At 49.0% G+C, this 25,160-nt stretch overlaps 1 protein-coding gene across 5 annotated transcripts in view; it reads left to right on the plus strand.

The window, feature by feature from the left end:
- PC (pyruvate carboxylase) overlaps window positions 1-25,160 on the plus strand; it is a 106,840-nt gene that overhangs the window by 36,878 nt on the left and 44,802 nt on the right. Inside the window, exon 1 of one of the 5 annotated variants that reach the window (XM_060302875.1) lies at window positions 15,035-15,106. The exons of the other annotated variants lie outside the window; for them this stretch is intronic. The gene's annotated coding sequence lies outside the window, so the exon portion shown is untranslated. Of the gene's footprint in view, window positions 1-15,034; window positions 15,107-25,160 lie in introns of those variants that run through there. 5 annotated transcript variants of the gene reach the window in all.

Below are 25,160 nucleotides of genomic sequence, written 5' to 3' on the forward strand. Positions count from 1 at the left end.
ACCACTGCGCCACAAGGGAAGTCCTGAAACCCCCTTTTTAGCTAATGGCAAACTTGGGCAGGACAGTTCCTCAGAGTGAGGGGAGAGCCCAGGACCTGGAGTGCAACTAACAGGCCTTCTCAGTGATGGAGAGGCCGATGGCTCTCGGCTTCCTAAGGATAGTAAACGACTCATGCCCATGTCACCTGCAGCCATGTGGGGATGTGGGCCAGAGACAGGAAATGAAAGGGTAGAGCAGAGGAAGACCAGGCACTTCTCCCTGGAGTTGTAGATGCAAGTCCAGCAGAGCTGATGGCCATTGCTTTTCCTCACTGAGCTGATGACCAAAAGAATATTTGAATCTTAGGATAGGACCGTGATTTTTTGAATGAAAGTATCACTCTCTGTAGCTGCCTCTTCATCCTTCTTGTCATTATTGTTTGTTTAGATTTCAAGCCCCAAACCCCATTCTCTACCCCCACCCCTCTGATTTAAATTAATACTGTCTGAAACCCTCTTTCTTCAGAAAATCTTTTCTGGGATCGTAAATGCTGGGTGGGCTTTATGCAGACAAAGGGACCCCCAACCTCATTCACAAGCACAGAGGACTTGTACTTAGGAAGGTGGTGGGTTTCCTTTTTCCTATTTAACTGAGCTGGGGGTTAGGGAAGGAACCCCTTTGCGAATTATGTGGAGGAGGTAGCTTTCTCTTTGTGGAGGTTTGCCAGTCTGGAGCTCTCAGGGAAAGTTCCAAAGTGTGGGCAAAATCAGGTCAGAATTCTTGGGTGATGTTGTATCTGCAGGTTGATTTGTTTCCTCGTTTAGAACTCAATTTATATAAAAGGATACAACAGTAAAATAGTAATGGCAGCTCCGTCCATTCTGCTCTGCTGTGGTCTCTTCTGGAGGGTAGAAGGTGTTACCTTCAGGAAACTGAGGCTCCAGGAGGTGAGCTGATTGCCCAGAGTTGTGCAGGTACGAAGTGGCAGAGCCCAGGTTCAGACTCGTCTCTCTGCCCGACAACCCAGGCCGTGCCCGGTGCCAGGCGCTGCCAGAAGAGCAAAACGCGCCCTGCTGCGGAGTGCTGCGCGTGGTGTGTTTCCCTGTGTCATTGCTGTGCTTGCGTCCTTCGCAAAGCCTGTGGTTTCCTTCTATTTTTCCTTCCCTGCTAGCCTCTGAGTGATGCCAAGGGCCTGGAAGCAGGGTTCTCTGCTCAGACATCTTGGTTCTCATCTGTTTTACAAGATTATCCTTGGCCTCTGTTCTCTTTTTGCCTTTGTTTCCTTTCTGGAATGCTTCTTTAAGGCTGTAGTAAAGATAAAGATAATCCTGCCCAAGGGCTTGAAGAAATGTAAGGGAGAAGGTTTTTTAGCAAGCAGTTGAGGTTTCCAGCAAGGTTTGTTGCCACACTCCTTGATGCCCTGGGGGTCGTCTTTCTCAGAAGCGGAGGAGACATGTGTATAAATGGACGCAGCTGCGTTGAGCCGTGGACCCAGTGAGGCATCTTGTCCTCGGCCACATTTCTCTGCATTAAGCAAATTAAATGGGAGCCCAGGCCCAGCACCATTCCTGAAGAGGTTGGAGTTCTGATCCCAGGTAGAAGGAAGAAAGCCAAACCAGTGAGGCTGCTTGCAGGAGGGTGCGGTGAAGACAGGAGTGGCTCTGAGAGTCTTGGGATCTTGGGGTCGACAAGAAGCCATTGCTTAGAGCTGGCCCTTTGCCCTTACTGAAGCAGCAAGCAGGTCCCTAAGAGACAGGCCTTCTGGTGACTGCCACTTTATGTACCCGATTTTAGGTCCGTACCATTTCTCCTGTTCCCCTCTACTTGTCCCAGACACATATTCAATCTGGGGCTGAAGGCCCTGCTGATGAGTAGCCTGGCACCTTTCTTCAGGGTGTCTCCTGAGCCAGCTGCGACTCATCTTGTTGGCATGTAGAGTCTGAGAACACATCTCCCTTGCTTTCCCCCTCCTCCCTTCCCCTGCCCTCTATGCCCCAGCTAGGGCCATGTGGTATCCTGGGTCCGTGGTAAAATAAGCTTAGTTGCACACGCACCTTCTTTCCGTCTCTGCTACTCTGACTCTTCCAGGTCAAACCAGCCTCAATCCGAATTCACTTACCCACATATTCATTCAACAAGCCTCTTGTGCCTGGCACTGTGGTAACCTACATTTTCAAGGCTGTATCTGATACTGTCAAACCAGTATCATATGCAAAAGTTTGGGTCACTGATCTGCCTTTGACCTGATGCCCGTTTTATAAACTCATTTTCTTCTTGATTAATACAGTACCTCTTCCCCAAAGAGTTGAGGCCTAGATTTTGATTCTGACCTCAATTCAAGGTGGGGAGCCTGGACCAGGCCCCTCACTGACAGGTCTCATTGTTTTCTCAGCGATGGGAGTTAGAACCTCCCTCCCCCTTTGTTATCTGTTTGCTATTCCTAGCACAGATCCTCAGGATTGGCCTGTGCACTGCCTCTGGCCTGGAGCCCATTTGGTTGTTGTAGCTACCCTGTCCCCCACTCCCACCCTGCGCTCCTCCCCCCAGGCAATGGCTTCTCGTTCCTTCCCAGCTTGTCCAGCTCCTGGAGGTCTCTGGAGAGTCCCTGACTGCACACAGGAAGCCCCATCCAGGGTTCCGCAAAGATGCTCTTTAAGGGTGTGAGTGAAGGGAGAATTTGAAAATAGAAAAAGGGACTCCATTCACTTATTTTACCCTTTGAGACTAACCTGGTGGCTTGAATCAGTCCACTTGGGCCCATGATGCCAGGATTATTGGAGTCTTTCCCAGGGCCTCTTCTGGAACCCTCTCGTTTCTGGGAGTGCTGGAGGCTTGTGGGGCTTGGTCTAGCTCCTCTCTGAGGAGCTGCTGTGTTAGGAGCTGCTGTGTTAGGGGCGCTTCTGGATCGGAGATCTTCAGGGAGAAGACCCGAGTGTTGCTGCCCTCTGGTCCTGGGCCTTCTCCACTGGGCGGGGGCTCTGCTTTGGGGCCAGGGCGAGCAGAACATCTGGGGACTTAGGGGGTGGGGAAGCCTTTTATTCATTCCCTTATTTATTTGTTCTTTTGCCTCTCACCTTCCCACCCATCTCACCTCCCCACCCCAAAAAGAGAATGTCAGAAGTAGAAATGTTAGCAGCAGAGTAGACTCTTACAGACTCAGGCCTGGTGGTTTATTTATCTCCCTTCCGCAGGAGCTGCAGGTGGAGACAAGAGTGCTCATTGCCTTCACATGAATTTTCCTTTAGTTCAGGATTACTTAGGAGGAGGAAAGATTTTACTTGCTGTTTTCCTTACCACCTAGAGAGCTCACAAGCTGTAGCAAGGGTAGGGACTTGGGCATTTTGACTCAAGATTTTGCGGAGGATGCTGGGTGCTCCATGCTGGATAGGAACACATGCTAACTTAGGGGAGAGCTAACAGGATCCCAATTTCTCCCCTCCCTGCAGCAGGAGGTCCTCATGGACCATCCCAGGCCCTAGGCAGCCCTTCCAAGGACCTGCCCACAGCCCACCCGGAGCTGTGAGTGTCACTGTCCGGAAGGCTGAGGCCAGGCCTGAGGTGCCTTTTGCCAGCACCTCAGGCCAAAAACTCATCTCTCCCTTGTTATACACGATGCCAGCAGTTTTCCAGACCCTTTCCCCTTGTCAGCAACTTTCTTATTTCAGAGCAGTTGACATGCATTTATGTAGGTGTTAGATTACCAGGAAGCTTAAATCCAGCTTAGGCAAAACACAGACATACCAGACAGAGCCTGAGAGCAATGTACAAAGCAACAAACACATCAACCACGATAAAATGCGATCATCCCGGGCCTGGCTCCTGTTTTCCTTGGAGCTTAGTTCTGGAATTTCAGACCTGACTTTTTTTCTTGGCTTATCAATTTTCCATATCCTTGAACTCCTTATCCCAGGTAGGAAAAGGTGAGGGGCCATCTCTGGAAACCTATATCAGTTTGCATAGGCCCTTACAGTAAGCAAAGTACTTTCACATACATTCCTAAGGGGTATCAGCGGTCTCATTTTGCAGATGATTTGCCCGAGGTCAGGTATTCTGCCACCAAGTCTTCTGTACATTCTGCAGAGCCATGTTTCTCTCCCTTTAGGGTTTATTTGTTCTCTAAGCGTTTACCCAGTGCCTGCTTGGTTCCCTGCTCTGCTAGGTTTGGGATGCCAAGATGAATAAGCCGTGGTCTCAGGCCTGGCAGTGCAGTGAGCTACTGGCTGCCTGTAGCCAGCCACGTCACTTGGGAAGTAAGGCTCCTCTTAACCTTCTTCGGAACACAGACTGCACAAATAAATGTGCTTGGCAACAAGCAGAACAGGTGTTCTGTCCAGAGCCATGAACTGGGCCTGCCCGTTGCTGGGGGAAGGCACTGGGCTGGGCCGAATGGTGGGGGCACTCAAGAAGGATGTGGTGAATGAGAACTGGGTGCCTTCCCTGGAAAGTGGAGCCCACGCACGGAAAGCCTGAGGATTGATGGGAGAGTGAGGGAGGAGGTCTGGGCCCCGCGAAAAGCTCCTTCGTTTTTGCCAGTCCCGCCAGCAGTAGAGGGAGTTCTGGCAGACTCTGTTGGTGGCTAAAAGCAACGCTGGTTGTTGTGTTTGTTCAGGGGGTGAGGAGGAGGAGGGACTGAAGCAGAGGCGGGGGTGGTGGTATAAAAGCATTTAGGGAGAGACTGAGCCAGCATGGGGAGAAAGGGTAGTTAGCACTTAGCTTGAAATGCTAAAAGATTCAAGCAGTAGCTGGTGCTAGGCGAGGACTGAGAAAGGAGAAGGGAGAGTGAACCGAATCTGGGGCCTCCGAGGATTGGAACCAGCCTTTCCCTCTCCCCCCACGCTTGCTCCTCAGGGTCAGGAATTCCACCTGATCGCCCTCTCTGTTCCTTTAGCGCGAGACTTAAGGATATTTGTCATGGAAGTCTCAGAACCTGGCCCAGTGCCTCTCAATGAACTGTTCCCCATGAAGCTCGCTGAGGCCTATTGCCCCTCTCCCAGTAGCCCCCACCGAGGGGAGGGCCCCTGGCACAGACCCGCCCCACCTGGGATGGAGCCCTTGGTCTCCATGGTCACTGGGCTCTGAGTGGTCAGCAGCTAGCCCTCAGCTTCAGGGGCCACTGTGTAGCTGAGAGAGACTTGCATTTGCTTCCCAACCATTTATTGAGTGCTCACCCTGTTCCAGGCCCCGTGCTACACACTGGAGACACAGCAGGGAACCAGAAAAACAGCCCTGATCTCCTGTCCTCAGGGGAGGCAGACAGAGAAGGCCAGTTGCTGTGTAATTGCAGCCTTGATGTAAGGAGAGTGCCTTAACCCGAGTGGGCCAGGAGAAGCCTCCCCCGCTGTGCTGTTATCTGCTTCACAGCAGGCGCGGCTGGGTGAGGATCTTGGCAGAACACCGGGGAACTTGGGGCAGGTTTCACGTCTCAAACTCTCAGTGAACTGGAGTAGAGGGTGGGAGGAGCTATGGCAGCCACGCCCCCTCCCTGGCTGGAGCCACGCCTCCCCCCCCCCCCAGCTGGAGTCTCTTCCGGAGCTGTGTCGTCCTGGTGAGTCCCTTCCCACTGACGCACCCTAGGACCCCGTGTGGCACTGCTCTTAACTAGCCCCTGTGGTGTCACTGGGGTGATGACAGAAGGGCTTGTTTCAAGTTGAATTAAATGCTTTCTTGCCCGGCAGCGGATTATCAGATTGTGGATTATTTGGTTTTCTCCTCACATCTGTTAGGTGTGTTTACTTCAGGCCAGGCTCAGCCCTTCCCTCGAAGAACTCCCAGCATAGTCTTCTTGATGTCTTTTTTTCCTGGCCTCTTACCTGCTGACCTTACTGAGAGGTACTGGGCCGGGGTGAGGTGTGAATTCAGAACAAACCGCCTTGGTACCCACAGGAGCACAGGTGGAAGAAACTGAGTTCGGGGTTGCCCAGGTAGCAGTGACCGGAAAACAAGAAGTACCGGGGCTGTGAGGCCCTGATTTCTTTTTTGAAGGCAGCCCTCGTAGCCCTTCAGGCCATGACTGTGGTTGTGTCTGCAGGGCCAGGGCCACCCTTAGGCCGGGCACGTGTGGCCTCTGCCTGGAACTCTGCACCTGAGGGGCCCACACGTTGGAGTGCCTCCCTCCAGTGCTGTTCCAGCTGGACATTCCGAACCCAGACTGGGACCCACATCAGCCCCTTTGGGGAGCTCTCAACCCTCTACCCTGTGCAGGGACAACCAGATGTCCTGCGGGGTTGTCCCAGGGCCCTGAGTCCAGGCCCCGTTCCAGGAGGGCAGATTCCACTGGCGGCTGCGACAGTCCTTTGTAGGGTTGTGTGAGGTTGGGCGGCCAAAATGGTGCTGACACGCTAATTTTGAGCGACTCAAGTTTTTTATATAGATAAGGGGATTTCCCCGCCGCCCCCCCAAGTGTTTGCCAGGGACCCCACGTATCCTAGGGCAGCCCTGTCCAGGGGCTACCCATCGGGCCTTCCAGCTCTGCTTAGCAGCTCTTGGCCTAGACCAGAGTGTAGGATAAGGGCCTATTGTTTCTCCCTCGGGCCTGAATGGCACTCTGTTTTCTGCACTTGGCTCCCGGGCCAGCAGCTTTCTTGCTGCTGCAGTTGTAACAGTCTTGTCTCAAATGAGAAATTCGTTCCCACCCTGACTTCACATTGTTTTACTGGAATCATGGGAGGATAAGGCTTTGAGCCAACATGGGGTCTTGTGTTGGTTGCTGCTGGGTGGGAGCTGATAGCTGAGGTGCAGAGAAGGGGGCCTTTCCTACCAAGAGACCTTAGTCTGGGGGAAGCAAAAGGTGGAAAACGCCTTTGTTCACATTGAACTAAGGGGCGAGTTGGCAGGAATCTAGGCCAGCTCTGACCTGGCAGGAGAGGAATGCGGTAGGAATGCAGAGAATTGGTAGGAAGCCCCCTCTGGGCCCCCTGGGTGAACTGAGACTGGGGGCAACTGGGCAGAGCCAAGGTGAGATATTTGCTGCCCTCTTCCCTTTCTCCCTTGCTTCCTGCCATCCTTCCCCAGCCACATGTGTTCCTCTTTGCCCTGTCTACTGTAGAGCAGAACAATCCCGAGATTGAAGGGGCCTCTTTTGTGTCAAGGTCAAAGGAGTGGAAAGGTGGTGTGGGACAGAGAGCTTGTTTGTAAGACTTTGAAACCGCAGGAAGCCATCTGCTCAGTTGAAACTCCTGGGCCCTTTAAGGTGGTCAAATATAGGGCACTGAGGTCAGTCCGCCTGCCTTGACTCAGTGCAGGAATCACAGCACATTCTGCACTCACCTCCACTACCTCCTCTTAAGTCTCAAAGTGAAGAAGCCTGTTTGCTTTATTTTAAAGTTGTTTTTCCTTCTCTCAGTCCACAGGGAGTGGCTTCCTAGACCAGTGGTTCTTCAAGTGGGGTCCCCAGGTCCCTGCAGGTACTCAAGACCATTTCGAGGGGGTCCCTGAGTCAGATTTTCATATAATACTAGGAAGTTACCTGCCTTTCCCACTGTGTTGACATTTGCACTGATGGTGCAAAAGCAATGGTGGGCAAAACGGCTGGCAGCTTTGCAGGAGTCAGGGCGGATCCCTTCACCTCCACACACTTGCAGTTCAAAAGAGCCAGCTTCACGTAAGACTGGCCTTGATGAAACAGTAAAGATGGCTCATTTTATTAACTCTCTATGCTTGTGTGCAGGTCTTTGATATTCTATGATGATGAGATGGGAAGTAAACAAACTGCATTGGTTGGCTCGAGGGAAAGCACTTCGGGGGGTTTTGAGTTACGAGCTGAACTAGCCGTATTTTCAGGAGATGCTGTTTTTACTTGAAAATAACTGGCAGCTGTGGTTATTCAGACTGGGGTATCCGACAGACTTTTTCTCGAAAATGAATGTAGTGAGCCTGTTGCTTCAAAGAAAACAACTAATAGTATTTGTTGCCAGTTTGTTTACCAATAGTATTTGGTAAAATTAGAGCTTTCAGGCCAAAATTAGCATTTTGGAAAGCTTGTATCCATCCTCTTGTGCTCGACAACTTCTCAATACTTAGAGTTTTCTGATGAGATTGATGGTGATATTACATCTGTGACATCTTGGCATTTTATTATATCAGTAAAATGTGTCAGCATCTTGAGGATTAGAATAACTCAGTAAACTGGTATTTTCCAAATGACCAGTGTATGACGTTACAAAATCATGTTGGGAAAAGGCCCATTTGCAATTTAAGAAAGGCCAATGGGGGCTACCCTGGTGGTGCAGTGGTTAAGAATCCGCCTGCCAATGCAGGGGACACGGGTTCGAGCCCTGGTCCGGGAAGATCCCACATGCCGCGGAGCAGTTAAGCCCGTGTGCCACAACTACTGAAGCCCATGCGCCTAGGGCCCGTGCTCCGCAACAAGAGAAGCCACCACAATGAGAAGCCCACGCACCACAACGAAAGAGTAGACCCTGCTTGCTGCAAGTAGAGAAAGCCCGCGCACAGCAACAAAGACCTAATGCAGCCAAAATAAATAAATAAATAAATAAATAAATAAAATTTATTAGGGAAAAAAGAAAGGCCAATGGATTTTTAACGTAACAGTACATTAAAGTCCATAGGGTTTCATATTTCACATTATAATTAACTACCATTTGTCAAGTTTTGGTATAGTATCCAACAGTGGTATCCACAATTGTCTGAAAAGGCAATTAAAATATTCCTCCCTTTTGCAACTACATGTCTGGGCGAGTCTAGATTTTCTTCATAGACTCTACTTATTACAATAAATTGAACACAGAAGTGCAGATATGAGAATCCAGCGTCTTCTATTGAGCTGAACATTAAAGAGATTTGCAAAATGTAAAACAAGACCCATTCTTCTCACTAATTTTTTAAAAATATAGTTATATTTTATTAAAATATTTATGTTAGCTTATAATGTGTTTGTTATTTTTAAACAAATTAATAAATATCAACAAAGGTACCACATCCTGGAATAACCCAGCACTGAATTTCCTTTGTCTACAGAAACCCCTCCTCCCCTTATTAGAAAACTCTCTGAGATCAAGGAGCATCTAGACTTCTGATTGATGGTTAAAAGGCAAACACAAAAAACTTATTTGCATAAGAATGTTAACTTTTCGAGAAGCTTTAACATGCATTACTTTTAAAATTTTATTTTTATAACAGCTTTATTGAGATATATTTCACATTCTTTAAAATTCACCTTTTTAAAGTGTATAATTCAGTGGTTTTAGTATATCCACAGTGTTATACAACCATCACCACTATCTAATTCTAGAACATTCTTATCACCCCCAAAAGAAACCCTGTTTCCCAGAAGGAAACCTTCCCCTACAGCCTCTGGCAACCATTTTCTGTCTCTATGGGTTTACCTCCTCTACACATTACATAGAAATGGAATCGTATAATTGTGGCCTTTTGTGTCTGGCTTATTTTAGTTAGAATATTTTCAAGGTTCATCTACTGTGTAGCAAGTAACAACTTAATTTTTAATGGTTGAATAATATTCCATTGTATGGCTATACAACATTTTGTTTATCCATTCATCAGTTGGACATTTAGGTTGTTTCCAATTTTTGATTATTATGAACAGTGCTACTATGATCATTTAAATGCATGTTTTTGTGTGGACAAATGTCTTCATTTCTCTTGTGTATATATCTAAGAGCTGGATCATTTGATAACTCTGTATTTAATTGTTTGAGGAACTTCAAAGAGTTTTCCAAAGTAGTCATTTTATATTCCCACCAGCAGTGTATGAGCGTTCCAGTTTCTCCATATCCTCGCCAATACTTATTATTGTCTGTCTTTTTGATTATAGTCACCCTAGTGGGTGTGAAGTAGTATCCTCTTGTGGGTTTTTTTTTTTTTTTGCGGTACGCGGACCTCTCTGTTGTGGCCTCTCCCGTTGCGGAGCACAGGCTCCGGTCGCGCAGGCTCAGCAGCCATGGCTCACGGGCCCAGCTGCTCCGCGGCATGTGGGATCTTCCTGGACCAGGGCACGAACCCGTGTCCCCTGCATCGGCAGGCGGACTCTCAACCACTGCGCCACCAGGGAAGCCCCCTGTTGTGGTTTTGATTTGCATTTTCTGTAAGGCTAATGATGTTGAGCATCTTTTCTTATGCTTATTGGCCATTCATATGTCTTCTTCAGAGAAATGTGTATTCAAATCTGTTGCCCATTTTTAGTTGTGTTGTTTGTGTTTTTGTCATTGAGTTGTAAGAGTTCTTTATATATTCTGGATATTAGACCCTTATCAAGTTATATGATTTATAAAACTTTTCTCCCATTCTGTGGTTTGTCTTTTCATTTTCTTGCTGGGGTCCTTGAAAGCACAAAAGTTTTTTTATTTTGATGAAGCCAATTTACCTATGTTCTTTTTGATTGCTTGTGCTTTTGCTGTCATAGCTAAGAAACCATTGCCTAATCCAAGGCCACAAGGATTTATATTTTATTCTAAGATTTTTATAGTTTCAGGCCTTAAATTTAAGTCTTTGATCCATTTTGTGTGAGATTCTGTAGATGGTGTGAGGTTAGGGTCCAACTTCATTCTTTTGCATGTATATATCTGGTTGTTCCAGCACCGTTTGTTGAATTGTCTTGGTACCCTGTTGAAGATCGATCGATTGGCTGTAAATGTGAGAGTTTTCTGGGCCCTCAATCTCTTCCACTGATCTATATGTCTATCCATATCCCAGTACCACACCATTTTGGTTACTGTAGCCTTGTAGTAAGTTTTGAAATTGGCAAGTGTGAGTCCTCCAACTGTGATCTTCTTTTTCAGTATTTTTTTGGCTGTTCTGGTTCCTTTGCATTCCCATGCAAAGAATCATCTTGTCAATTTCTAATAAAGTAAGCTGTGATTTCTTGATAGAGATTGCATGCATTGAATCTGTAGATCAGTTTGGGGAATATTGCCATTTAAACAATATTAAGTCTCTGATCTGTGAAAATGAGGTGTTCTTGTTTAGGTCTTTACATTCTTTCAATGATATTTTGTAGTTTTCAGCAAACCAGTCCGCACTTTTGTTAAATCTGTTCCTTGGTGTTTTATTCTTTTTGGTGCCTGTCTTACTGTATCTTGATTTAACTGTATCTTGTTTACCCCTCCTCCCCACTCTCTCCTCTCAACCACACTGAGTCTCCATAGGGCCTGGCACTTCAGTAGCACAGTGCACTACAGTAAAGGTTTTATGGTTTTATTGATTTTTTACCCACACCACCTTCGTGAAGAAGGCATGGCCATTACTGCCCCTGGCGTAACGGTTGAAGAAACCGAAGCCCAGAATGCAAGGTGAGTCCCAGCACAGCGCTGGCCGATGGTCGCAGAGGCAGGGCCCGGGGCTTAGTAACTCACAGCTCCTTCTGGTCATCATCCTCCCTGAGACTGACACGCTATTCTTGGCCCCCAAGTTTGTTTCTGTGTTGCTACCTCTCTTATCTTGAGCCCCTGGGCATGATGGGAAGAGAGATGGATGAAGGCTGATATCACAAGGACTGACCATTAGGATCACTCTTCTGGGCATCACCAATGTGCCAGACTCTCTGGGTATTTCAAAAACACATGACCTCTTGAAGCCCTCAGAGCAACTCTACAAGATGACTCAGATCTTTCTGCATTTTATAGATCAGAAAACTAAGGTTCAAAGGGTTATGAATATTCCCAAGTCAAAGAGAGAATTACGTGCTGGAGCTGCAGTTCAGCACAGTTCCCAGAGCTCAAGCTGTGGCGCTGGACCAGGGGAGTCGTGGTGCTGGAAGGTGTGAGCTGTGTGGAGGAGGAAGGGAATGGGGGTTTCTTGGAAATTGTGAGGCTCCCTAACACTAGGGTTGGGTTGGGTCAATCTAGAAGCATCTGTTCATTAGTCTGGAGCTGATGTCTCCAAGTAGTGGGCTTGTTGTGTCTTTCTGAGGGTGACGAAGTGCCAGCAGAGGCCTGGAAAAGCCCTGTGACCCTATACCCTGTGGCGTCATCCTTTGGTCATTAATTCTGGTGGTGGAAGCTCATTTGCCACGTGTAGGTCTTGCCTCCACCATCCACATGGTGAATTCTTTTTTTTTTTTTTTAATATTTATTTATTTATTTATTGGCTGTGTTGGGTCTTCGTTTCTGTGCGAGGGCTTTCTCTAGTTGCGGCGAGCAGGGGCCACTCTTCATCGCGGTGCGCGGGCCTCTCACCGTCATGGCCTCTCTTGTGGCGGAGCACAGGCTCCAGACGCACAGGCTCAGTATTTGTGGCTCACGGGCCCAGTTGCTCCGTGGCATGTGGGATCTTCCCAGACCAGAGCTCGAACCTGTGTCCCCTGCATTGGCAGGCAGATTCTCAACCACTGTGCCACCAGGGAAGCCCCTACGCATGGTGAATTCTTAAAGTGCAGGGGTCACATCACCTTCTATCTTTGTTTCTCCATAGCACCTAGCATTGTTTCTGTTACCCGGTGGGCATTCCTTATAAGCTTTTTGAATAAATGGAAGACATTCTGCTTGCTTTGCTCCTAGAAGTTATAGACTCTCAATGCCTCTGTGGCTGGATTTGGGGTGATAGAGAAGAATGGGGGACCAAGGCCATTAGAGGGGTCCAGCTGCTCTCGTAGTGCGAGACAAGAGGCTTGAGATGGATGCAAGATCTGCCTCTTGTTGACCATGTTCCCATCCCCAGAGCTGAGTGCAGACCGATGTCGTTCCTACTTGGAGTCCCTGATGGGATGTCTGGTCTGTCTGTCACACGTAGGGTCAACAGTGTTGTTTCTACATCTGAGCAACCCATGAAACCAGAATAACTTGGCCATCAGTTTACCTGCGACAGATCCTTACTCCTTCCCCCAAATTGTTTCCTAAGATGAAGAAAACAACCATGAAGAAGTAGTAATTGGTGGCCTTGGTGGTATTTCACAGCTGCGTAGAAAGTTAGTTGCTGCAATTTCCAATGCTGGATGTTCTGCTTAGACTGGAAACAGCTGCACAGATGATTACGTCCCTCTGTGATGCAGTGAGGGGTAGGGAGCTTGCCTTTCTCCCCAGCCTTGTTGTGGCAACGGGTGTCCCAGTCACACCAAGCCACACATGGCTTGTGAACACGCAAAGCCAGGTGGCCTTCCCGTCACAATGCTCCCTCTTGCTGGAGCACTTCCTCTTCCTCTTTCCCTGCCAGGCCACCTGTCAGTCTCCTCCTTAACCTCCAGTCTCATCTCTAGATGTCATTCCCGCTGCTGTTGAATAGAAAGTGGCTATTCATAGTAACCAGATCCATTGAGCCCTCACAAACAACCGTGCAAGGTATATGTTGTTAATCCCCAAAAACATTTTACTATTCCTGGATGGAGCCTCTCGTTGGAGTGTCATTTTGGCCTCATCTCCCGGGATCTCCAGCTGCCGGTCTTTGCAGGGTTTATTAGTGGTTCGCACCCTTCCTTGGTGGGCTGGAGGGGAAGCACGAGGCTGCTTGTTGTCAGCTCTGGAGAACGATGAAGAGGTGGAAACACAGGTAGCTGTGCGGGTCAGGATCTGGATCTGAGAGCAGTGAGCAAGTTCCCTCCCCCACTGGGTTTTCACTTAACTCATGGGCTCCAGGAGGCTCCTGTGATTTGGACCTTCACCTGACTTAGGGACCAGGTGCACCCACATTTCATTAGCAGGCTCTCTGGGCACCAGCTGCCAGGTCAGGTCGTCGCACGGAGCCAGGGAAGGCCCTCTCTGACTAATTAACCTCGGGTTCTGGACACTAAACAAAGTTAGAACAGTGAGTTATTGACTCTGCTGCCTCCAAGAGCTTGTCAGAGCTGAGGCTGGTTGTTTTTGTTTTGGTGGTATTGGGTGGTACCCAGTGGGTGGGAACGCTACTCCTGTTCTTTTTTTTTAAAAGATTTATTTTTATTTATTTATTTTATTTATTTTGGCTGTGCCGGGTCTTAGTTGCGGCACGCGGGATCTTTGTCGCAGGATGCAGGATTTTTTAGTTGCGGCATGCGAACTCTTAGTTGCGGCATGCATGCGGGATCTAGTTCCCTGATCAGGAATTGAACCTAGGGCCCCTGCGTTGGGAGCACAGAGTCTTCCCCACTGGACCACCAGGGAAGTCCCTCTACTCCTGTTCTTGACCGGAGTGGTCTTTGGGAGAACACTGCACTAAATGAATTGGTCTGGGTGGGCTTAATAATGTGGGCACACATTTAAAAACCTTGCCAGGGCTTCCCTGGCGGCACAGTGGTTAAGAATCCACCTGCCAATGCAGGGGACACGGGTTTGAACCCTGGTGCTGGAAGATCCCACATGCCGCGGAGCAACTAAGCCCGTGCGCCACAACTGCTGAGCCTGCGCTCTAGAACCCATGAGCCACAACTACTGAAGCCCGCGTGCCACAACTGCTGAAGCCTGCGCGCCTAGAGCCCGTGCTCCGCAACAAGAGAAGCCATCGCAGCGAGAGGCCCACGCACTGCAACAAAGAGTAGCCCCCGCTCGCCACAACTAGAGAAAGCCCGTGCGCAGCAACGAAGATCCAACGCAGCCAAAAATAAATAAAATAAATTGATTTTAAAAAATTAGAAAAAACCTTGCTGACGAGGTCATACCAGGCCAACAACCCACAAGAGCCACTGGGTAACATGTGCCCTTGTGAGGAATCCAGTCTCCTGTCCCCATGATGTTACCAGTTCCCAGGGGCACAACCTGAGGCATCCCGAGGTCTCAGGAGGGGGAGAAAGACATTAGACACCTCATTTTTTTTCTTCTCCTGTTGGATCCTCTGCTCCTTTTCTTAGGCCAGAAGCTCACTCTCCTGCCTGGCTCTCCCATCCCTGGCCCCAGTCCTCCTCCCCTTGTAAAACCCAAATACCACTGCCCTTTAATCCTTCAGTCAGAACACATGGGCAGCAGCTTTTCACTGCCTCCTTTCAGCTCACCCCTGACCTGATTTTGTTTTTTTGCCTTTTCTCAAACAGTCTGTTCAAGGTCTACTCCTGAGTTGGAGGTTGGCTCACAAGCAGCCTCTCTCTCGCCTGAGCTGTAGGGGAGGGGGCAATTCTGGAAAGTCATTGACAGAGGCTTAACCCAGAACGTCATTTATAAACAGGCAGCAGGCAGAGGGCCCAGATTTCGGTGTTCCGGCACCAAGGACAGCACGGCCTCCCTGGGGCTCTGCAGACCAGCTGCCGTGGTAAGAGGACCGCCTTTCAGAGTCCCCTAGGCATACTGTCCTGGGTGGGGTGTGCACGCACTGTGGCCTCGTTTCTCTCCTCTCTGGAACTTGGCAGCCTTCTCGTACCTGGGAAAGGAGAGGGCACAGGGATTCTGGGAACGATCCTTAGAGACAGGAAACCAGGGGTGGCCTGGATCATTGCTCATGGGCCTTTGGGGACACTGGTCAGGGATGGGCAGGACCGAGGAGCCCGAGGTAGGCAAACCCTACCTGACAGTGAAAATGGGTTCTGCCCAAGACCTGGGGACAGAGGAAGATGGGCCGTGAGTCCCAGAGCTGTGGGCCAGAGTGCCTTTGTGTGGTGGTGACATTTAGGGGAAAGGTCACGTGGTTCCTTTGACTGGGGTCCCTTGTTGAGATGGTGAAGCTGCCAGCGGTCGGGAAGGGTCTGCTCTGAGCACAGCACCAGGCCCAGGGTGCACACGTGCTGTACTGCACGTGCTTGGCCAACTCGGGCCTTGATGAAGTGCTCTGCAGCCGCGGAACAGGAAGGCCTGGCTTTCCTTTAGGGATCTGGGAAAGATCAGCTCTCCTCAAGACGTGAGTTTGTGATTATATCCTAGACAGCAATGAATGGAAAGTGGGGAGGCACCCCCTTCCGGGAGGCCAGATTTCTGGCATTTGAGCAGACTCGCAGCTCAGGCCTCAGGGGGGAGGACTTATCCCATTTGCTTAGAAGAAAACCTTTCCCTCAGTTTACAGGGAGGAGAAACAGATAAGGGCCCCAAATGGCTTCTGGTTCTTATCTTCACACCACGCCAGAGTGTCCTCCAGCTCATGGGATAAAGACTCAAGGAGAAGGGAGAAACTGGCGCTCTGTGTGTGTGTGTGTGTGTGTGTGTGTGTTTGTGTGTGTTTGTCTGTGTGTTTCAAGGAGCAGGTGAGAGGGAGGGACATACAGTTCCCTCTGCTTTGTCCCCAGCTTGCCAGGAGCAGAAGCTGGTAAGGAATATGCCTTTTCTCCCTGCTGTCCTGTGGAGGGATGTGGTTCCTTTGACTTTATTCACAGTCAGGTAACTCTAAGGGACACCTGCCATGAGGAGGAAGTCTGAGACAAGGAGGCAATCAGTACTTACTAATCAGGATGGATCTGGAATGATCTTGTTTGCCTATTTGGTCTCCTTCTGACTGGAAGGAAATGTCAGTTTCCCGTGGGCAGGGACCTCTTCTCTCTCTTTCAAGTGCCTAAGGGCACCTGGCTCTGTTACAAAGGCTCAGTCAATATCGAATGATTGAATGAATGGAGTGCCTTTTCTTTGCTTCTCATTTCACTAAACCTCTCCAACTTCATTTTCTGTTGATTTCATACCAGACTTTTCACTTGATCAGCACCTACTTGGTGACGCCTGACCCTGGCCCTAAACTAGCCAGGCCAGACTGTGCTCGCAGGGAGAGGAGGCCCATGCCAGACCCTCTCTCCGTCCATCTGCCCGCCAAGCAGGTGCCGTCACCCCGTGTGCCAGGCGCTGCGACCTGCCGGGGCCTCTTGAGTGGATCCTTCCTCTGAGCCCAGATCAAGTCCCCACCCCCATGACACCTTACCCAGCTCTCCTCAGCTGCTTCACCCTTCCCCCGCCTCCTTTGCGTATGCTAGGTGTTTAATATTCCTTATATTTCAAGTGAACTAGTCTTGTCTCCTCGCCAGATAGACAGTTTCTTGAAGGCACGGGCCGTGTTTTATATTATCCTCTGTCCTTCAAGTCTGTGTTACAGGCAATAGGTGCTCAATAAACACTGGATGGCTCTGATTGTGTGAAATCTAATCATAGTCCTTTGAGGATGCTTTGCAGTTTACAGTTTATGAAACCGAAGGAACAGTCTGCGGTTTCACATACAACAGGTCACTCACTTGTCAGCCCTCCATGTTGGATGGATAAGCCTGCTTTATAGGTGAACTAACAGGTCTGAACTGTTTTTCACTCATAACACTTCTGACATCGAATATGTGGGTTTTTTCCTCACACCAACCGATTCTCCTGTTCTCTGCAGACATCAACTAGGTATCCTCCAATTCAATTCAGTTCTGACACTACTGAAAGTTAGCGCAGACCCCACAAGTGAAGGGCTCAGTCCCACAAGACGGCCCTGGCTTCAGACACCAATGACAACACCTGGCCTCCTGTGAATCAGAGATTCCCCTGACCCCTCCTCAGGTTCGAGAATTTTCTAGAACTGCTCACAGAACTCAGAAAAGTACTTACCATTACAAGTTTATTTTAAAGGATACCATGAGCAGCCAGATGAATAGGGCAAGGTCTGGAAGCGTCCAGAGTGCAGGAGCTCCTGTCCCCAGGGGTTGGGGTGCACCACCTCTTGGCACAAGGGTGGATTTACCAACCTGAAAGTTCTCTGAACCCCATCGTTTAGAGTTTTCATTGAGGTTCCATTACACAGGTATGATAGGCCATTGCTGATTAACTCAATCTCCAGTTCCTCCCCTCCAAGTAACGGGGTAGGGCTGAAAGTTCCAACCTTCTAATCACAGGGTTGATGCCTCTGGCAACCAGCCCCCATCCTGATGCTATCTAGGGACACACCAGGAGTCACCTCATTAGCATAAACCCAGGTGTGATTGAAAGGGGCTAATTATGAATGAGAAAGGTGGCTCCTGGCTCCCCTTCCACTCAGGAAATTCCAAGCATTTTAAGAGTTCTGTGCCAGGAACCAGGGACAAAACCCAGATTATATATTTCTTATAGATCACAGTATCACACAGGTGCAGAGAGGTAGGTTGATCCCCAGACTCAAATGATCAGATGGTGGCAAAGCCGCAAGTTGAACCTGAGTTTTTTGACTGTCAGACCTTGCCCTTCCTATGGGACCACGTGGTGTAGGGGACGTATGGGGGTGTGTGGTCCCCACCTTCGCTTCTTCAAAGCTGCTCCTGCCCTCCATGAAGGGAGGTTCCTGCCTGACTTCACTTGTCACCCCTGCACTCCCCACCCCCTCCCACACCCTGGCTGTTTTTCCCTTTATCCTTCCAAAGCTCCAGCTCCTGGGATGCTGGTGCAGTGAGTGGAAATGGAAAATGGGCTGCATGAAGGAACACTGAGGTAGCAGGGAGTTCAGGAGGTGGTGCTGGGGCCTGGGGGCAACAGATGGGGCTGGAAAGCCCATTTTCCTTATCTAGAAAGTGAAGATGAGGGACTTCCCTGGTGGCGCAGTGGTTAAGAATCCACCTGGTGGGCTTGGCTTCCCTGGTGGCGCAGTGGTTGAGAGTCCGCCTGCCGATGCAGGGGACACGGGTTGGTGCCCCGGTCCGGGAAGATCCCACATGCCGCGGAGCGGCTGGGCCCATGAGCCATGGCCGCTGAACCTGCGTGTCCGGAGCCTGTGCTCCACAACGGGAGAAGCCACAACAGTGAGAGGCCCGTGTACCGCAAAAAAATTAAAAAAAAAAAAGAATCCGCCTGGCAATGCAGGGGACACGGGTTCAAGCCCTGGTCTGGGAAGATCCCACATGCCGCGGAGCAACTAAGCCCGTGCGCCACAACTACTGAAGCCTGTACTCTAGAGCCCGCGAGACACAGCTACTGAAGCCTGTGCGCCTAGAGCCCATGCTCCGCAACAAGAGAAGCCACCGCAATGAGAAGCCTGCGCACCACAACGAAGAGTAGCCCCCGCTCACGGCAACTGGAGAAAGCCTGTGCGCAGCAATGAAGACCCAGCGCAGCCGAAAAAAAAAAAAAAAAGTTAAAAAATGAGAAAAAGAAGATAATGCTGTCTGTGCCAGTAGTCAAGGTTCCTGTTAGTAGCAAATGAGAGCATCTATTAAAGTACTTTATAAACTGCAATGCCATAAGAATATTGTTGTTCAATATGATTATAGTATGCAAGTTGCAGCTCAGTAAAGTTCCAAATGGGATAATACCCACCTCATAAGTATGAGGGTGACCTGGCTGGTGCCTCGTCCAGGGCCTGGCACTTAACAGACGCTTGTAGCTATTATTCACTATTATTGTTTTTGTACTTATTGTAAGACATGGCGTCTTCCCTCAGAGAGGGGTGGGTGGCACTGAGAGGGCCTCCTGAAGTAGGGACCTGTAGGTTGGGACTGAGAAGATAGAAGAGGCAGTCTGTCACCTGGGGCTTTCGTAATTCATTTACTACCTCAGGTCGCGAAACCCTGTTTTTCCATAAAGTCTAAACTTCTCAGCTGGGATGCTCCTTCCTCCCTGGAGAATTTTCAGCAGTCTAACTTCTCAACATTGAGGAGAAACTACTACCTTCAAGCGAACACGCCCACTGCTGCTGGCAAGCAGAAAGTGAGTCTTGGCACTTCAGAACCTGCTCAGTAGGCAAAAGAGCCTGTGGGTGTAGTTGCCAGAGCTCCTGGCAGCCACCCGTCTCTTCTCTCCGCCCAGGGCATGCACTGCAGGGTAAAGGCCAGTGTGGGTCTGTGCACCCTGGCTATCACTGCAAAACTTCAAAACAACCCAGGGGGGAGGTGCCTGCTCCACTCAGCTGTGTGCTCTGTCGGACTTCCACCAGCGATGGGCACAGGACCAGTGAGGTCCAGTTAGCCTGTGCGGGAGAGGCTGTGCTGGGGGGATGAGGCGTGGGTGTGATGCTGACCCGGCTGGTGGGGGAGGTGGCAGGCCCTCACACAGTGATTGCAGGCCCGGGAACAGCCAGGGCAAGCGTGATGGTTGGGGAGGAACGGTTGGGGGTTGGCAGGCAGGGCAGAGCGAGGGTGGTAATGAGTAAGCTAGATAGGATGGTAGATCTTAAATCTATCCACAGCAGGCTCCTGGGGAGCAGGACCCTGACTGAGGCACAGCTTGGGACGATGGGCAGAACGGAATGTGATTGCCGTGGCCAAGCTACATATCCTGAGTTTCTGTTTCCTTACTTACAAAGCTGGGGCCTTACAAAAAACCTTACAAGGTTTTTTGATGGTTAAATGAGATAATGTGAAGCACTTAATGCGATGGCTGGCACTCGGTGGCAAGCCCATGCAAGCGATATCCGTGGTTCTGATGCTTTGCCAGGTGGCCGTGGTCATTAGGATAAAACCAGCAGTAGTGGATGCCTAGGACTCTGTCTCTGGGAAGCCTCTGGCCAGCTTTTGTGCTCAAATTCCAAAGCAGGGTGAAAGGTCAGATCAAGGGGCAACAAAGGAACGGCTTCCTGGGGAATCAGGAATAGGGAGAGAAAGCAGCAGCAGCCCTAGTCAAGGTCGTGTCCTGTCTGGGTTGCTGTTTACTTTCCTTCTTCCAGGAATGGAAGCTCTTTGCCACTGAATTCCGTCACCATCTCCTCGGCTTGTGGACTCTGTGAGGTGGTGATCAGTTTACCAGAGAACCAAGTTTTCATGCTGAGTGAAGTTCCACAGTGCCTTCCTCTGTAGGGTTGCTCGGGGTGTGGGTGTTGAGCAGAAGAGCAGTAAAGACTGGCCAGGAATGGTCGACGGTCATGCATTGATTCTGAGAAATTGAATTAATTGGCCAAGGCAAGTCACATACCCAACAAGAGAGGTTGAGGCATCCAGGGACGAGCAACGGTGGGAAGTCATTACTTACCTGTAGGCCTGAAGGGGTCAGGAGAGGAAGTAGTGTTTCCTCCAGACTTCAGGGCGGGTTGACAGAGTGGAGGCAAGGATGCCCAGCAGGGAATCTCATAGAGGCCAGACATATCCTGAGTCAGGACTGTGACATCAAGGCCAGCAGAGAGTAGGGAAGAGCATACTCCACGTTCTCTCTTCTCCCAGCCTCCTCTCTCCTGCCCGGGGCCTCCCATTGGCTGAACCTGCAGGACGCCAGCCAGCGAGGGAGTCCAGGTACCTCCATCCACAGGCCTCAGCTTCGCTGGGTGCAGGGCAGAGAAGGGAGATGCAGAGAAGTGAGCGGAGAGCAACCAACCAGGAAACCTCTCCCAAAGGCTAGTTCCTGGTGGAAACATCGACTCAACAGGTGTGACGGACTTCCCTGGTGGCACAGTGATTGAGAATCCGCCTGCCAATGCAGGGGACATGGGTTTGAGCCCTGGTCCGGGAAGATCCCACATGCCGCTCAGCAACTAAGCCTGTGTGCCACAACTACCGAGCCTGCATTCTGGAGCCCACAAGCCACAACTACTGAGCCCACGTGCTGCAACTAGTGAAGCCTGTGTGGCCTAGAGCCTGTGCTCCGCAACAAGAAAAGCCACTGCACCGAGTAGCCCGCACACCGCAGCAAAGGGTAGCCCCTGCTCACCGCAACTAGAGAAAGCCGCGCACAGCAACGAGGACCCAGCACAGCCAAAAATAAAATATAAACAAATAGGGCTTCCCTGGTGGCGCAGTGGTTGAGAGTCCGCCTACCGATGCAGGGGACATGGGTTCGTGCCCCGGTCTGGGAAGATCCCACATGCCGCGGAGTGGCTGGGCCCGTGAGCAATGGCCGCTGAGCCTACACGTCCGGAGCCTGTGCTCCACAACGGGAGAGGCCGCAACGGTGAGAGGCCGGCGTACCGCAAAAAAAAAACAACAACATTGTTGAAAAAAATGAAAGAAAACCTGAATAAATAAATGGACTCCCTATGTTCATGGATGAGAAGGCTTAATATTGTTAAGATATAGGCTTAATATCCTTAAATTGATCTACAGGTTCAATGCAGTGTCTTTTACAATTCCAGCTGCCTTTATTTGCAGATGACAATATGAGCCTAAAGTTCACATGGAAATGCAAGGGAACTAGACTGCCAAAGAATCTTGAAAAAGAACACAGAGGACTCGCACTTCCCAATTTCAAAACTTATCACAAAGCTACAATAATCAAGACAGAGTGGTACTGGCATAAGGACAGACATACAGATCAATGGAATAGAATTGAGAGCCCAGAAATAAACCCTCACATTTATAGTCAGTTGAGTTCTAACAAGGGTACCAAGATAACTTAATGGGAAAAGAATAGTCTTTTCCACAAATGGTGCTGAAACAACTGGACATCCACTTGCAAAAGAATGAACTTGGACCCCAGCCTCATACCACACATAAAACTCAAAGTGGATCAAAGACCTAAACATAAGAGCTAATAACTATAAAACTTTCAGAAGAAAACATAGTCATAAATCTTTGTGATATTGGGTTAGGCAGTGGTGTCTTAGATACGACAGCAAAAGCATGAGCAATAAAATTTTAAAAATAGATAAATTGGGCTTCATCAATATTAAAAACTTTTGTGCAGCAAAGGACACTATCAAGAAAGTAAAAAGGTGGTTCAAAGAATGGGAGAAATTTTTTTGCAAATCATATATCTGATAGGCCCTTGTATCTAGAATAGATTTTGAAAAACTCTTAAAACTCAACAATAAAAATACAAATAATCCAAAGGCAAAGGATATGTATAGACATTCCTCCAAAGAATATATCCACATGGCCAGTAAGCACATGACAATATGCTGAACATCATTAGCCATCAGGGAAGCGTAAAACAAAACTGCAATGAGATATCACTTCATACCCACTAGGATGGCTAATCAAAAAGGCAGATCATAACAAGTGCTGGTGAGGATGTGGAGGAATTGGAGACATAAGCTGCTGGTGGAATATAAAATGGAGCAACAGCTGTGGAAAACAGTCTGGCTGTTCCTCAAGTGGTTAAACATAGAGTTACTATATGATCCAGCAGTGTATACCCGAGAGAAATGAAAACACATGTGCACCCAAAACTTGTACACAAGTGTTCACAGCAGCATTATTCATAATAGCCAAAAGGTAGGAACAACCCAAATGTCCATCAGATGGGTTAATAAAATGTGGAATATCTGTACAATGAGATATTCTTTGGCAATTAAATAGAGTACTGTTACGTGTTACAACATGGATGAACCTTGAAAACATTACGCTACGTGAAAGAAGCCAGACACAGAGGAGCATATAATTTAGTATTCCTGTGTCAGTTAGAAGCAAGGCCCTGGGCCTCAGTTGTCACTCATGTTGTCTTCCTGTGTCACAGTCAGGTTCAGCCAGAGGCCATTTCCACCATGGGTCCCATCAGTAGGAATGCTGGCTCCGCTTCCCTTCAGGTCCCCTTGTGGGGAAGGGTGCCTGTGGAGTGGTCATGTGTAGTCCACGCCTTACCTGGTGCCCCTCTGAGTGCCACGCTCCGGGGACGCCCTCTGCCTTCCTGTTCTTGCAGCTCTTGCTGCCTTTCTGGCCTGTTCTCTCCCTTTTTTGGGTGGGGCTCATCCACAGTAGCTTCCTGAGAAGCAGTGCCAGGAGGTCAGTTGTGGCAGCCCTGTTCTTTGTATTTTTTTTTCCTTCTTGTCTTTATTTGAAGAGAGCTCAAAATACTAACAGAGTATCACTTTATTACAGTCATGATTTCACAGTCACAAGACTGAAAGTTTCAGATTTTACCAAGAGTGAAATGGCTTTATACATGAACTTCGGTTTAACCCCAAAATAGCAGCTACCCAGGTTTCCCACAGAACTTGACCATAATAATGTATAAGTCCCATTCTCATACGCATCCTCATTCACATAAACTGCTCTTAAATTGAGTTCGATTCCAAAGTGATTAAAATTGATTAATTGAAATCAATTAAAATTGATTTGCTCTTTATCTTTATTTCACCTTCACACATAATGGATAGTTCAGCTGGATAGAGAGTTTCAGGCTAGAAATCATTTTCCTTTTGAAGTTTTAAAGAAATGCTTTGTTCTTTTCTAGCTTCCCAAGTTGCTGTTGAGAAATCCAAAACCGTGCTGATTTCAGATTATTTGTGCCCCCTTTCCCCCACTTTCTGCAAGCTTACAGGGTCTGAAATTTCACGACATGCCTGGTGTGAGTCTGCATTTGTCCATCTTGTCGGCTCGGTGCGTCCTTCCATGTGGAAACGTGGCCTCTGTCCTAGGGGTTTCTTGAATTATTTTGTTTCTTCCCCTGTGTTTTAGCTGTTCTCTCTTTCTGAGACTCCTGTTATTTAATTTTTGGATCTCTTGAACTGACCTCAGATTCTCTTCCCTTTCTTTTTTTTTAAAAATAAATTTATTTATTTTGGGCTGCATTGAGTCTTTGTTGCTGCGTGCCAGCTTTCTCTGGTTGTGGCGAGCAGGGGCTACTCTTCGTTGCGGTGCGCAGGCTTCTCATTGCGGTGGCTTCTCTTGTTGTGGAGCACGGGCTCTAGGCATGAGGGCTCAGTAGCTGTGACTCACAGGCTCTAGAGCGCAGGCTCAGTAGTTGTGGCGCATGGGCTTAGTTGCTCTGCAGCATGTGGGATCTTCCCAGATCAGGGCCTAAACCCGTGTCCCCTGCATTGGCAGGCGATTCTTAACCACTGCGCCACCAGGGAAGCCCTCTCTTGCCTTTCTTGCCCACTTTCCGTTTCTTTGTCTTTTTGTTTCAGTTTCTAGGAGATTTCCTTTACCTAATCTTCCAACCCTTCTATTGATTTTTTTGTTTGTTTTTCCCATTATATTTTAATTTCCAAGAGCTTTTCTTGCTCTCTGAATGGGTCTTTAAAAATATGTGCATAACATCCTACAGTTCCACCTCTGTAATCTTTTCTTGTTTCTCTGAGGATATTAATGCCATGTTTGTTTAAATTTTCTTCTCCTTGCATTGGCTGTTTCCTCCAAGTTGCTTTTTTCTGCTACTTTCCTTTGGTCTCTCTTTGAAGGAATCTCTCCTCGGCTGCCCAGTGATCTTTGGTTGCTGGTTCACAATGACTAGTAGGGGCTAAAAGCTGCCTGGGAGTCCAGTTTCTGAGGTGCACAGTGGTGATGAGGCATGCTATTTGTTGGGGAACCTCAGTGTCAATATCCTGAGGCCTCCCCTCTTGGGCTGGGTCAGGTCTCAGAGGAGGGGAAGGGTGTTCTAGGAGCTGAGTGGGCAAGGGGACAGGATGCATAGGCTCACTTAACTTTCCTCTCCTGTTTTTGGCAAGGTACCCAGGCCCTCACCTGTGCCTTGCACCCCCCAGTGCAGACCCTGAGCTTCGTCCTCTCCAGAGAGCAAACCTCTGTTCTTCAGGAGAGGGTGGGAGAGGGGTGGTCTCCAGCAGCATGAGGTGGGGGGACGGATCTAGG

The sequence above is a fragment of the Globicephala melas genome, chromosome 8 (genome assembly GCF_963455315.2).
Source record: "Globicephala melas chromosome 8, mGloMel1.2, whole genome shotgun sequence".
Lineage (NCBI taxonomy): Eukaryota > Metazoa > Chordata > Mammalia > Artiodactyla > Delphinidae > Globicephala > Globicephala melas.